Below are 12,095 nucleotides of genomic sequence, written 5' to 3'. Positions count from 1 at the left end.
GAATGCCAGCAACAAGAAAAAAGTCTCTGGAGGACCTGATGGATTCACAGACAAACCTCTCCATAGAACACAAACATCTCGAGGACGGATTGCAGCAACTAAATGAGAAAATGGACAGAATAATCCAGCTCATTTCCAACCAACAGCATAAGAAAGAGATACAATTTGAGGAAATCATTAACCAACTCAAAGCACAACAAGAATACCTGGAATACTTTAGAAGACCATACATACAGAATGAAGTACTAAAAACCAAGAAACGGAATCTCCAAAACTGGAACATCCTCCTTAAACAAAGAAAAATGGCTTTTTACCATGCAGTAAAATGCAGTGACACCGCAGCAACATACAAGACATTTCTAACGATGGAGGACCAATTCATTCCATATAAATTCCGGGAAAAAATTACACCACAAGATACAGAGGAACAAGTGAAAATTAAAAAAGCCCTTAGTATTTCAAAACTTCAGGCCGAAATCGACATACGGGAAGACAAAAAAGTACACTCTACGGAGAAGTACACAGAAATTGACAATAAAGTATTTAAAAAAATCAAGGAACTCTGCCCCAAGGAAACACACCAACCCCTCTTGGAACTCTGGGATTCGGAATGCAAAAAAGAGGAGGAAAAATCCAGGGAAATCATTGGACGGAAAATAACCTGGCTAAAAAACCTGCCGGAAAAAGAAAAAAGCAAACAATCGACAAACACATACAAGGACAACCAGGAACAGAACACGCACCATTAACAAACACAACACACCGGACAACATACCACACAATACATCTCAATAAAAAATACCCACTTATATACAATCCTAAGCAATACAAACCTAACTATTACCACCCAATTCAGCGAACACAATCAAAAGTCCATTCCCACAGACACTACATCGCTAACACAAACAACGAAAAAATACCTTTACTAAACAACCCCTACAAAAAACATCCCCACAATGCAACACAACTACCCGAGACATCACATAACTAAAAACACTACCTACAACTCTCACCCCTCATATCCCACACAAAGAAACAAACCCCTAAGGCACCTCCCCCATCAACGGGAACAATCAGAATATCCCATGCAACACCAATCCCAACAAACAGACCTTCCCTACAACAAACCCCGACAACACAACCCTATACAACAATGCATGTATCCTCAACAGCAACACCAATTTCAACTGAAACACAACTATCCAACACTAAAAACATATAACGACAACCCATTCAACCATTTATCACTGAACCCTCACAATATTGTACACAACACTCATTTTACAAGGAGACATCACACCACCCTAAAACACACCACTCCTCGAAACAAGGAAACAAACAACTCCCAGCATTTTTTAGGATGCCCCCAGGGAACAACAATTCCAGGTTAGAAAAAATTAGACCCAAAATCATCAATTTATCCACATACTCCTTATCAAAGAACGAAATGGAAATACTGAAGCTTGGCCTCAAATTCTGCCCCACCCCTAAAAGCAATATAGCAGAACTAAAAAAGGACCTTAAAGAATTCGAACGGAAATTTAGACTAATAGAAACACTAGATAACAAAGGGGACAAAGATGATTCTTTAGTAAAAAACAAATCAACATATTTCCCTAATAAACAGAACAACACAAAAGAACTAAACAGCTACTTCGAAAATCTCTGGAACCTTAACCTCCAAAAAAAACACAAAACCACAAGCAACCTCACACATAAGCAAAAACAAGCACTCGAAAAGATCCGTAATAATAATGACATAATAATAAAAGAAGCAGACAAAGGCAGTGCCGTAGTAATCATGGACAGAACGTATTATGAAACAAAAATTACAGAATTACTGTATGACAAACACTACTATAAACCCATTAGTACCAACATAGATAACACCACCATCTCAAAAATCACAAAACTTTGTACAACACACAACAAAATATTAAAAAAGAAAGAAAAGGACTTCCTCACAAATTTCATTACAAAGACCAACAACTTCTACGGACTGCCTAAAATACACAAATCTGGCACAATAAAACTAGCCATCGATACACAAAACTCAGAATATATTAGCGCTCCAAACCCTAGCGACCTTACATTTAGACCCATTGTAGCAGGACCAGCCTGTCCGACAAGCAGACTTAGCAACTTAATAGACATCTTATTACAACCTTTCACAGATCAAGTTAAGAGCTACATAAGGGACGACATCCATTTTCTTACTACCTTACCACATACAGTAGAAAACGGGACACTATTAGTTACATTTGACGTTAGTAGTTTATATAGTAATATACCCCATGAATTAGGAAAAGAAGCAATACTATTTTGGATCAACAGACACGCACAAACACTACATCCCAGATTCACAAAGCAATTCATTATCGATAGTATAGACATAATTCTAAATAATAATTCCTTCGAATTCAACAATACCAACTACATCCAAACACTAGGTACAGCAATGGGAACGAAAATGGCACCGACTTACGCAACCCTTACATTAGCCTACCTAGAAGAAACCTTATATAAAAAAATAGAACAAAAATTTGGCCACAGCACTAAAATACTGTTTGTAGAATCATGGAAAAGGTACTTAGATGACTGCTTCATCCTATGGAAACCCACATGGGGGGACATCACAGACTTACACACCATACTCCAGAACCTACACCCAAAAATTAAATTCACCATAGAACAAAGCTCTACAGAATTACCTTTCCTAGACATACTGATAAAGATTAAAGACAATAACATTATCACAGACATTTACCGCAAACCTACAGACACCCAACAATACCTACACTTTAAAAGTCACCACCCTAAAAGCTGCATAAAATCAATTCCCTACACCCTAGCACGTAGAATTTGCACCATAATCACGGACAATAACCTTCGAAAAATCCGACTCAAGGAACTACGAATAAATTTAAGAAAAAGAAAATACCCATCACAACTTATAGACAAAGGGATCCAACTTGCGACAAATATACCAGTAGAAGATTTGAGAACCCCTAAAGAACGAAACAAAGAACAAATCCTAACATACGTCTCCACACACAACACAAACAACCCAGAACTTTTCACAGAGATAACGAAAAACCTCGTCCTACTTAACCAAAACAGCAAACTAAACAATTTCCTTAAAACAACAAAAATAATAAAAAGCAAACGCCAACCCAAAAACCTAAAACGCATTCTTACCTCATCCAAACTCAATCAAGACGCAACAAAAGGAGTCACAAAATGCAACAAACAACGATGTGGAGTCTGCAACATAATATTAGAGGGAAACACATACACATTTACGAACCCCATACAAACATTCAAAATTAAAAAAAACCTAGATTGCACCTCAAAAAACGTGATCTATGTAATAAAATGTCCAGCATGCGATAAATCCTACATAGGCGCTACAAAAAACCTTAGTAATAGAGTAGCCCTACACCGATCCAACATCAAAATCGCGGAAAATAGACACCTACATGTATCACAACATATACACGCATGCAGTGGAGGCAGATTCGAGATAATGCCCATCTTCCAAACTGACAACTACTTCTACTTGCTAACTCAAGAAAGAAATTTCATAACAAAGTTTAACCCCGCCTTAAACATCTCTCCATAATTATACACATAAATAGGCAAAACACAAAATACACTTACACGCATGCATGCTTGGGTAGGTGTGCACCCTCACACACGAAACAACAAAAAAGCACAATAAAGCACACGCACACTTTCGCGGGTGCGCGCGCCCATACCCAGTACAGTACCATTTCTCTTAACTAAAAAAACAACTAGAAATTAAACGTATGTATGTGTATGTGCGCGCGTGTGTGCGTGTGTGCATGTGTGTGTGCGTGGGTGTACACATATGGTTGTGTATGCGTGTGTGTATAATTATATATCATCTGTTTTCTATGCTACATCTTGTCTGTATGTATACGTGCACTTATGTTTGGGTGACCGAATCCATGTATGCATATGTGCATGGATTGGAAAGGAAACTTCAACCAATATATGCATAAGGTGGGATGTATGAATATGTATGTGTGTGTGTGATTGTGAGTGCATGTGCCCATATATGTATATATGGGTGGATGAGTGTATACACATCCGTATGTATGTGTGTGTATGTATATATATATATACATATGTATGCACATGTATGAGTGGGTAAATGTGTTCGTGTGAATATGGATATACGCGTATGTGTGAGCCCCTGCATATGTCTGTGTGTGTGCATGTGTGTGTGTATGTGTATGTGCCTACATAGTATGTTGATGTTTGTGAGTGTATGTGCACATACATATATCTGTGTACATATATGTGTGTATGTGCGTGTATGTGTGTGTATATATATCTTCTACCTATTCTCCATCTTACTTGTGTGTGTGTGGGTGCGTGTACGTATGTCTGAATGATTAAGCGAATATATACATGCGTGTTTTGGTTGGGAAAAAAAGTGTGTGTATATATATATATATATATATATATATATATATATAAAATAAAAAATAAAAAAATAAAAATAATTGTTAGCGGTGGATGTATGCGAGTACGTGTGTGGGTGTGTAGGTGGGTATGTATATGTGTATATATGTATGCTCCTACATATATTTCTATGTATGTACGTGTGTGTATGTGTGTGTGCCTGCGTACGTGTGCGTGTGCATGTGTACATGTACATGAATATATATGTATGCGTATGTGATTGTGTGTGAGTGTATGCTATACATGGGGAAAGAAAGTCTTTAAAAAGAACCCTAAAGAAGCCATAAAAACCTTCACCATATGGACTAAAGAACACTCTTTGAAACTAACTTTGACCGGTCACAGTGAACAACTTAGAGTTGGAGACAGAATGTCTAAACACTGAACACACGCATCGCACCACTACGAAAAACATATTTAATATCAGCGGAGGCATATCTACAAACTCCCATTTTAAAGAAAAACTTTTTACGAAAATATCTGAAGAGAGCACACCCTAAGCTCGAAACGCGTTATATAAATATTTTAAAATAAAAATATGATGAAAACCTTTAAAAAAAACCCACAATTGTTGATGGCTACACTCTTTTAAATATATATATATATATATATATATATATATATATATATATATATATATATATATATATATATCCAGACAACGTCGTAACTGACAAGAGCCAAGACAGCCAACCAACCGGAAGTCCAAGACTCGAGTTTCGCCCTCATTTGGGCTCATCAGTCAAACACATCCGAACTCTGGACAGATATTTATTTTGTTTGAAATTTATATTGAAATATAATATTGAATTAAATATAAATTTCAAACAAAATAAATGTCTGTTATCTTTTTGTAATAATGCGTTGTTTTGGCTTTAAACGTATCTAATACCTATTTGTTTTATTCAAACTCAACCAGCGCTTCTATTCAAGGAACATAAACCCTAACGTTGATTCCGCGTGCCCAACGCACCGTTCCGACATTTGAAAAGACTACGACAGAAACAACAAACGGACTTCTACTGATTCTCTGCTCCAACAACAACAACATGGCAAAAGGAAAAGAAAAAAGAAAGACATACTGAAGATGAAGTTTTACTTCGAAATATATTTATAAATTTCAATATAAATTTCAGACAAAATAAATATATGTTTATTTTGTAATAATGCGCTGCTTTGGCTTCAAACGTATCTAATACGTATTTGTTTTATGTTTAGTATAATTTCGTTCTGTTCAAGGGGAATAAAAACAGATGGAAACGTCACGTAGATAAGGCGGTAACTCTGATTAGTATAAAACTTTAACAATAAGTTTTAGACATACACTAGCAGGGAGACCCAATGTTGGCCAGGATTGAATGAGGATTTTATTTTAGGTCACTATCCTTCTAATTTATTTCGACGTGCGTTATTGGCTAAATGCATAACGCTATATACAATGGAAGTTGCTAAGATCGATTTATTGTTATTAATTATGCTCTAATATGTCAGGAAAATTATGAAGTCGCTTTACGCCACCTTAATTTGGATAAAATATTAACCTGTGTAAAAATAATCTTATACAACACATTTTTTGCAATAGGTATAGCTCTTCAGCGTTAAATAACGAAAAAGGGGTTTATATTTCGTGAGGTAGACAAAGCAAACTTAATTTATTCAGTAAGATGTATAGTTATTCCCTTAAGCATTCAGCCGCAGGAATATGATCTAATCTCTAATATCAGTAAGAGCCGTAAGACAACTTTGTCTTCTTTTCTATTTGTGTATTTATATTCACTTCTTGATGTTTGGCGATGATAGGGATTGTTCACATCATTGAGATATTTAAGCATCGCTCTTCTTCATAAAGTGATACTTGACTCACGGATGCTGTTGAAAGATAAAATGCGAGAACGCTCATTTCCTTTGTCCGTGCTTATAAACATCACGTTTCCATTCGCTTCTGAGTGGTAAATTGTCCATTAACTTGTTTTAAATATACCTGTGTATACCATTGTGTTGGAAAATGTGGAGGTATTTATCACTGAATCAAAAATCGGAAATTCAAACGAGAAAACAAGAAAATAAGTTTTTATTTTATTTTATAAATTTATATTAAATAAAATGTTTTCTTATAGCAAATAAAATAATCTTAATATATATATATACATATATATATACATATATATACATATGCATATATATATATATATATATATATATATATATATATATATATATATATATATATATACTAGCTGTACCCGGCCACGCGTTGCTGTGGCTCAGTTTGTTAAAATGGAACACATTCCTCAAGAAAAATTGCATTTTGTTCGTTTATTTACTTTTATTATTTTTTGCAATTTTTTTTCAATAAAAGTTTTTTTTTTCCCCAAAAAAAGATTAATTTTTTACCATAAATTGTTAGGTGAAAGTTTTTTTTCAGGAAAACTTGCACTTTTTTTTAAAAAGAAATTTGGCAGTAAACGTTTCTCTTTGAAAACGGAATTTTTATTATAAAAAGAACAGATGAATGCTTTACATGAATACTGTAAATAGTTATGTGAATGTAGAGAAAAGTTTGATTCTTTTTTTCATGAGAATGTACAAATTATTTTTTTTAGCAGATGTTCTGAAAATAAATAGAAAAATACTTCCATCATTAATTATGCAGAAAAATAAATAAAATGTTGATTTAGTGTTTCAACGTCAAGCTTATAAATTATGATAAAACTTGCTGAGTATGCGCTGTTTTATGGTTGTTGTAAAAATGGAACGGAAACTTAAATTAAATCTTTCTTAATTTTTTAATTGTACCCCCCAAACGAATATAATCAAAACAGTAACATTCAACAATTGTACTTTATGTATATAAAACACAAAATATTAAAAAAAAAAAAAAGAAGTTAATAACGAAAGGGAAATAATTCCATTTTTAAATGAAAAAGTCAGTTTAGTATATCTTTTTGTTATATTTTTTTACATAAGTCCAGCTTACCATTCACACTGGAAATGTCGACATTTATAGGTTGTCGGGTACGTTTACAACGAATAAACACTCCAATCTAGTAGATGTATCAGAATTTTTGTAGGAATTTTTGACACCCCTATCACGAAACTGCGAACAAAATATAAAAAAAACTCGTAATTTCTCTTTTAAAAGTGGGTTGTTTATTTTCTTTATGGATTATACTTCCAAAATAAACTATTTAATTTTTTTTAAAAGTAATAGAAATATTTTTTATTTAAAAAAAAAAACAGTAATGAATTTTACGAACTCAATATTTTTCAATTTTTAAAATTTATAAATCTATCAAAATTTTTCTATTGATTCTATTTTTACGATATTTTCAGGATCAATGTGAAATGTTATGATCTTTCCAATAAACCGAATATAATAGTTTAGACAAACGTTTTTTTAATTCACGCCCCTCATTTTCAAGTGTCTATTAAAAAGTAAATAATTAATATACTCACCAAATTTTTATATATCACAAATTGAAGATAAAAGATCAATACATAATATATTCAAATTTAAAACAAAAACGTAGTGTTTTTTTTTAAATTTACCTGTAAAGTCCGAAGTTTAAAACCTTTTTTTAAAAAAAAACACGTTGTTTGTTTTGTCTTTTGTTTTTTTTAATGAAACCTTGGTCCTTGCTCCTTTAATTGAAAAAAAAAATTAGGGCTTGAATTACAATTTTCGAGTAGTTATAAGCTTGGAAAGACAGGGGGTCGCAAAATTCATGCCTCCCATTTTGAAATGTCTATTAAAAAGTAAATAATTAATTTACTTACCAAAGTGTTATATATCACAAATTGAAGAGAAAAGGTCAATAAATAATATATTCAAATTTAAAACAAAAAAGTAGTGTTTTTAGAAATTTACCTGTAAAGTCCGAAGTTAAAACCTTTTTTTTTTAAAAAACACGTTGTTTCTTTTTTTTTTTTTTTTAATAAAACCTTGGTCCTTGGTCCTTTAATTGAAAAAATATTAGGGCTTGAGTTACATTTTTTGAAGAGTTATAAGCTTGGAAAAACGGGTGAATTATTCACTATTTTTCACGAAATTTCTGATACACCTACCAATCTACCCATGTTAGAACGGCTTTCGGAATAGACACCCCTAACCTTGCCACTATACCCGAAAAGCTATAAAAGTTGACGTGTCGAATGTGAACGATGAGTTGGACGTAATGTAAAAATGTACCGAATTTAAAAGGGAACGAAATTCAAATTTCTGTTCCATTTTTACAACAACCGTAAAGCAGAGCATTCTATGCAAATTTTACATAACTTACTGTATTAATGCTATTTTTGTAAGCAAAAAAAATATATTTAGGTTTGGCTATAAATTCCTAAACTCATTTCACCCTAAATAATTTAGGTGACTGAAATAGGAATCTAATTGAATCTTTAATTTCCTGATAGTATGTGAGAAATTTATTTTTCTTCGAGTTATATCGAATTCATTAATACGGACTTTAGGGGCTTTTTTTCGGAATGTTCCTGTAAAAATTATATTTTATTGTTACAAATTACGATGCTTTATTTATATAAAAAAAGCAAAAATAAATTCTTGCGTTTTTTATTTACTACTGAAAACCATAACTTTAGTAAAGGTATTTTTTGTTTAAACAAAATAAAACATTTTCACTAAGACTTAAGCAAAAATAATTAGTTAACTATATTCTGCGATCATTATTTGATAAATACTGAAATTTTCATTAAAATCGGTTAATTTCCTGATTTTTGGTGAATTTTTAGGTAAAGGGAGGGGTCAAAATGTTTATACACTTTGAGCGTCGGCATTCATTGTCTGTCCCTACCATTTTTCGATGAATATTTGATAGGAAAGCGACCACGTGTGGTTAATTTAAATCAAATTTCAATAACATGGTTACATTATCAATAATAATGTGATTAAACCCATTGAAAATTTCTCGATATTGTAAACACATTCTGTTTACATTAAGCTTGTGAGACAACAATATCCTTTTCTGAGATTTAAAAAAACCCCGCGAGATCAAGAGAAAGAAATGTCCAGAAAATCGCTAGGTTTTTAACTTTTATCATCTGAAATTTAAAAAAAATCGCTAATTCATCCCCCGCCCCCCAAAAAACTCCATATTTTAACTTCCTACAATACAAAATTATAAATATAGTATATTCAATATATAAACTGTTCCGTGTTTTCTCACTATATGTTTCTGGAATTATATTAAAGCGGTTAGCTCCCCAGAAGGCTTACATATTTTATTAGCTAGTTTTACCTGTTTTTTTCAGAGAGGGTATTTTTTTTTGCAAGAAACAAATCATAAACTCAAACTTTTTATAATAAAAGTTAAATTGAAATATACTGCAAATTAAACATCACAATAATGGTGTAACATATTTTGAAATTAGAAAAAAAACAAAAAAAACGAAAAAACTTTGTTTTAGCATGTTAAAAGTATTTAGGTTGGTAGATAATTAAATTCTACTGTATTGGTATAAGTTTTTTTTTGTTGTTGTTTCTTGCTTTTTACAATTTCGATTAAATACTTCTAATTAAGCGGGATTGCTTAGATCGTATTTTAAACTAAACTCCGGAGGTTGGAATGCCCCCCACCTAAAATGTACTTGGAAAAATCGATTTTATAGCGAGATTTAAGAATGGCTAGCCGAAAAAAAGGTGAAAAACAAAACAAATAATCAATAAATAATTGTTACCAAAAGCAATAAATAAATGCTACTTTCTTTTACCTACATGGATGAGTTTATTTTATGTTTTAAAGTATTTTCAAGCACTTTTCTTTATTTTTTAAAATTGAGGGTGTGTGTGTGCGAAATATTTCCAGATTTTCTAGAATTCCCCGCTAGATTGCAAACGAAATCTCCAGATCTAGCAGGAAAACCGCTAAATTGGAAACACTGGTCACGTGACAGGAAGCGGTAATAAATAATTGTCCCTAAATAAAAAAATGGCCTATCGGTACAAAGAAAACAACAATCATAGAAACATTAAGTATAATGTTATAATTAAAAAGAAATATATAAAAACACACATGGATATAGTAAACATATTATACCAAAACGTGGAAGCCATCCGTCCAGTGGTTTTTTAGACTATCAATTGCGAACGAACCAAGAGTTAAATTTATATATATATATAGATATATATTATTTTTATTTTATAAATTTATATTAAATGAAATCTGTTGTCTTAAAGCAAATAATATATATATATATATATATATATATATATATATATATTATGACTATTTTATTGGCTATAAGAAAACAGATTAAATATAATATAAGTTTACAAAATAAAAAAATACGGGTGTGATAAAAACTTATTTTCTTGTTATTTATATATATATATATATATATATATATATATATATATATATATATATATATATATATATATATATATATAATGTTATATATGTATAATGGGTAGTCGTACACACACACACACACACACACACACACATATATATATATATATATATATATATAATGAGTAGGGCTGTGACAACAGAATAATCTTTTCATTCTTTCCACTATCGGGTATATATCTAACACAGTTAGATACACTTAATGAACCAAGAACCACACGCGTCTAGATAAAAACATATAAGATATTAACGGATATATACTCAAAAGTCAAAACAATAAAAACAATATGCTGTTGTCACAACCCTAAAAATGAGTATTTAATTTATTATATATACACATCACACAAAATAATTATATATACATTATGAGTATTTACTCTGATATATATATATATATATATATATATATATATACTAGCATGGGTGCCCGGCATTGCTCGGGTGTTTGGAGGTGTATGTTGAGCAAAAAAAAAGTGGTCCATTTTTTTAACTTTGACCCCTATTATGACCCCTTAACATTTATTGTTTTGGGCTCCAAACTAGTTATTAAGTTAGATCCATGTCCAAGGAACCTATATCTAAAAGTTCAAGTGTTTAGACCCAAAATTGTTGGAGGAGTTTGGTAGAGTTCTCAAAGGTCAAATCGTTGAACTTTGACCCCTTAATCGCCAAATTTCTTGCCGAAAAACCGATCACATCGATTTTTCCAAATCTCAGTACCCTGTATATCAAATTTCGATTCTGTAGACTTAAAATTGACAGAGTTATTGCGTAGGGAAATGTACACAGACAGACACACAGACAGACAGATACACAGACACGTTCACTTATATATATATATATATATATATATATATATATATATAGAGAGAGAGAGAGAGAGAGAGAGAGTCATCCACATACAGTACTGTTTCGCAGCTCATCAGTGCGCCTAGACAGGCAACTGCCTGAAGCCAGGATTGAAACCCGACCGATTATTCCAGGTTAAAGGGGTCCAAAAACAAAAACCGATTAAATTAACGAGGTTATTAATAGTTCCATGTAAAGGAACAAGATATATTTTTATTTAATTTCAAGTAAAAATTAATTTTATATTTTGTAAATTGTTTACTTTAAATGGAATTAACACACGCATATATAAATATGCATTGTATATATGTGTGTGTGTAGACATATATATATATATATATGATAAGAATAATAGAAAATAGTATACCAGCAAAACTATAAGAAAATAAA

This window comes from Euprymna scolopes, chromosome 15 (assembly GCF_053919585.1).
Source record: "Euprymna scolopes isolate OS-2025 chromosome 15, ASM5391958v1, whole genome shotgun sequence".
Classification (NCBI taxonomy): domain Eukaryota; kingdom Metazoa; phylum Mollusca; class Cephalopoda; order Sepiida; family Sepiolidae; genus Euprymna; species Euprymna scolopes.
The sequence above is the reverse complement of the archived record's forward strand: the minus strand, read 5'-3'. Positions refer to the sequence as shown.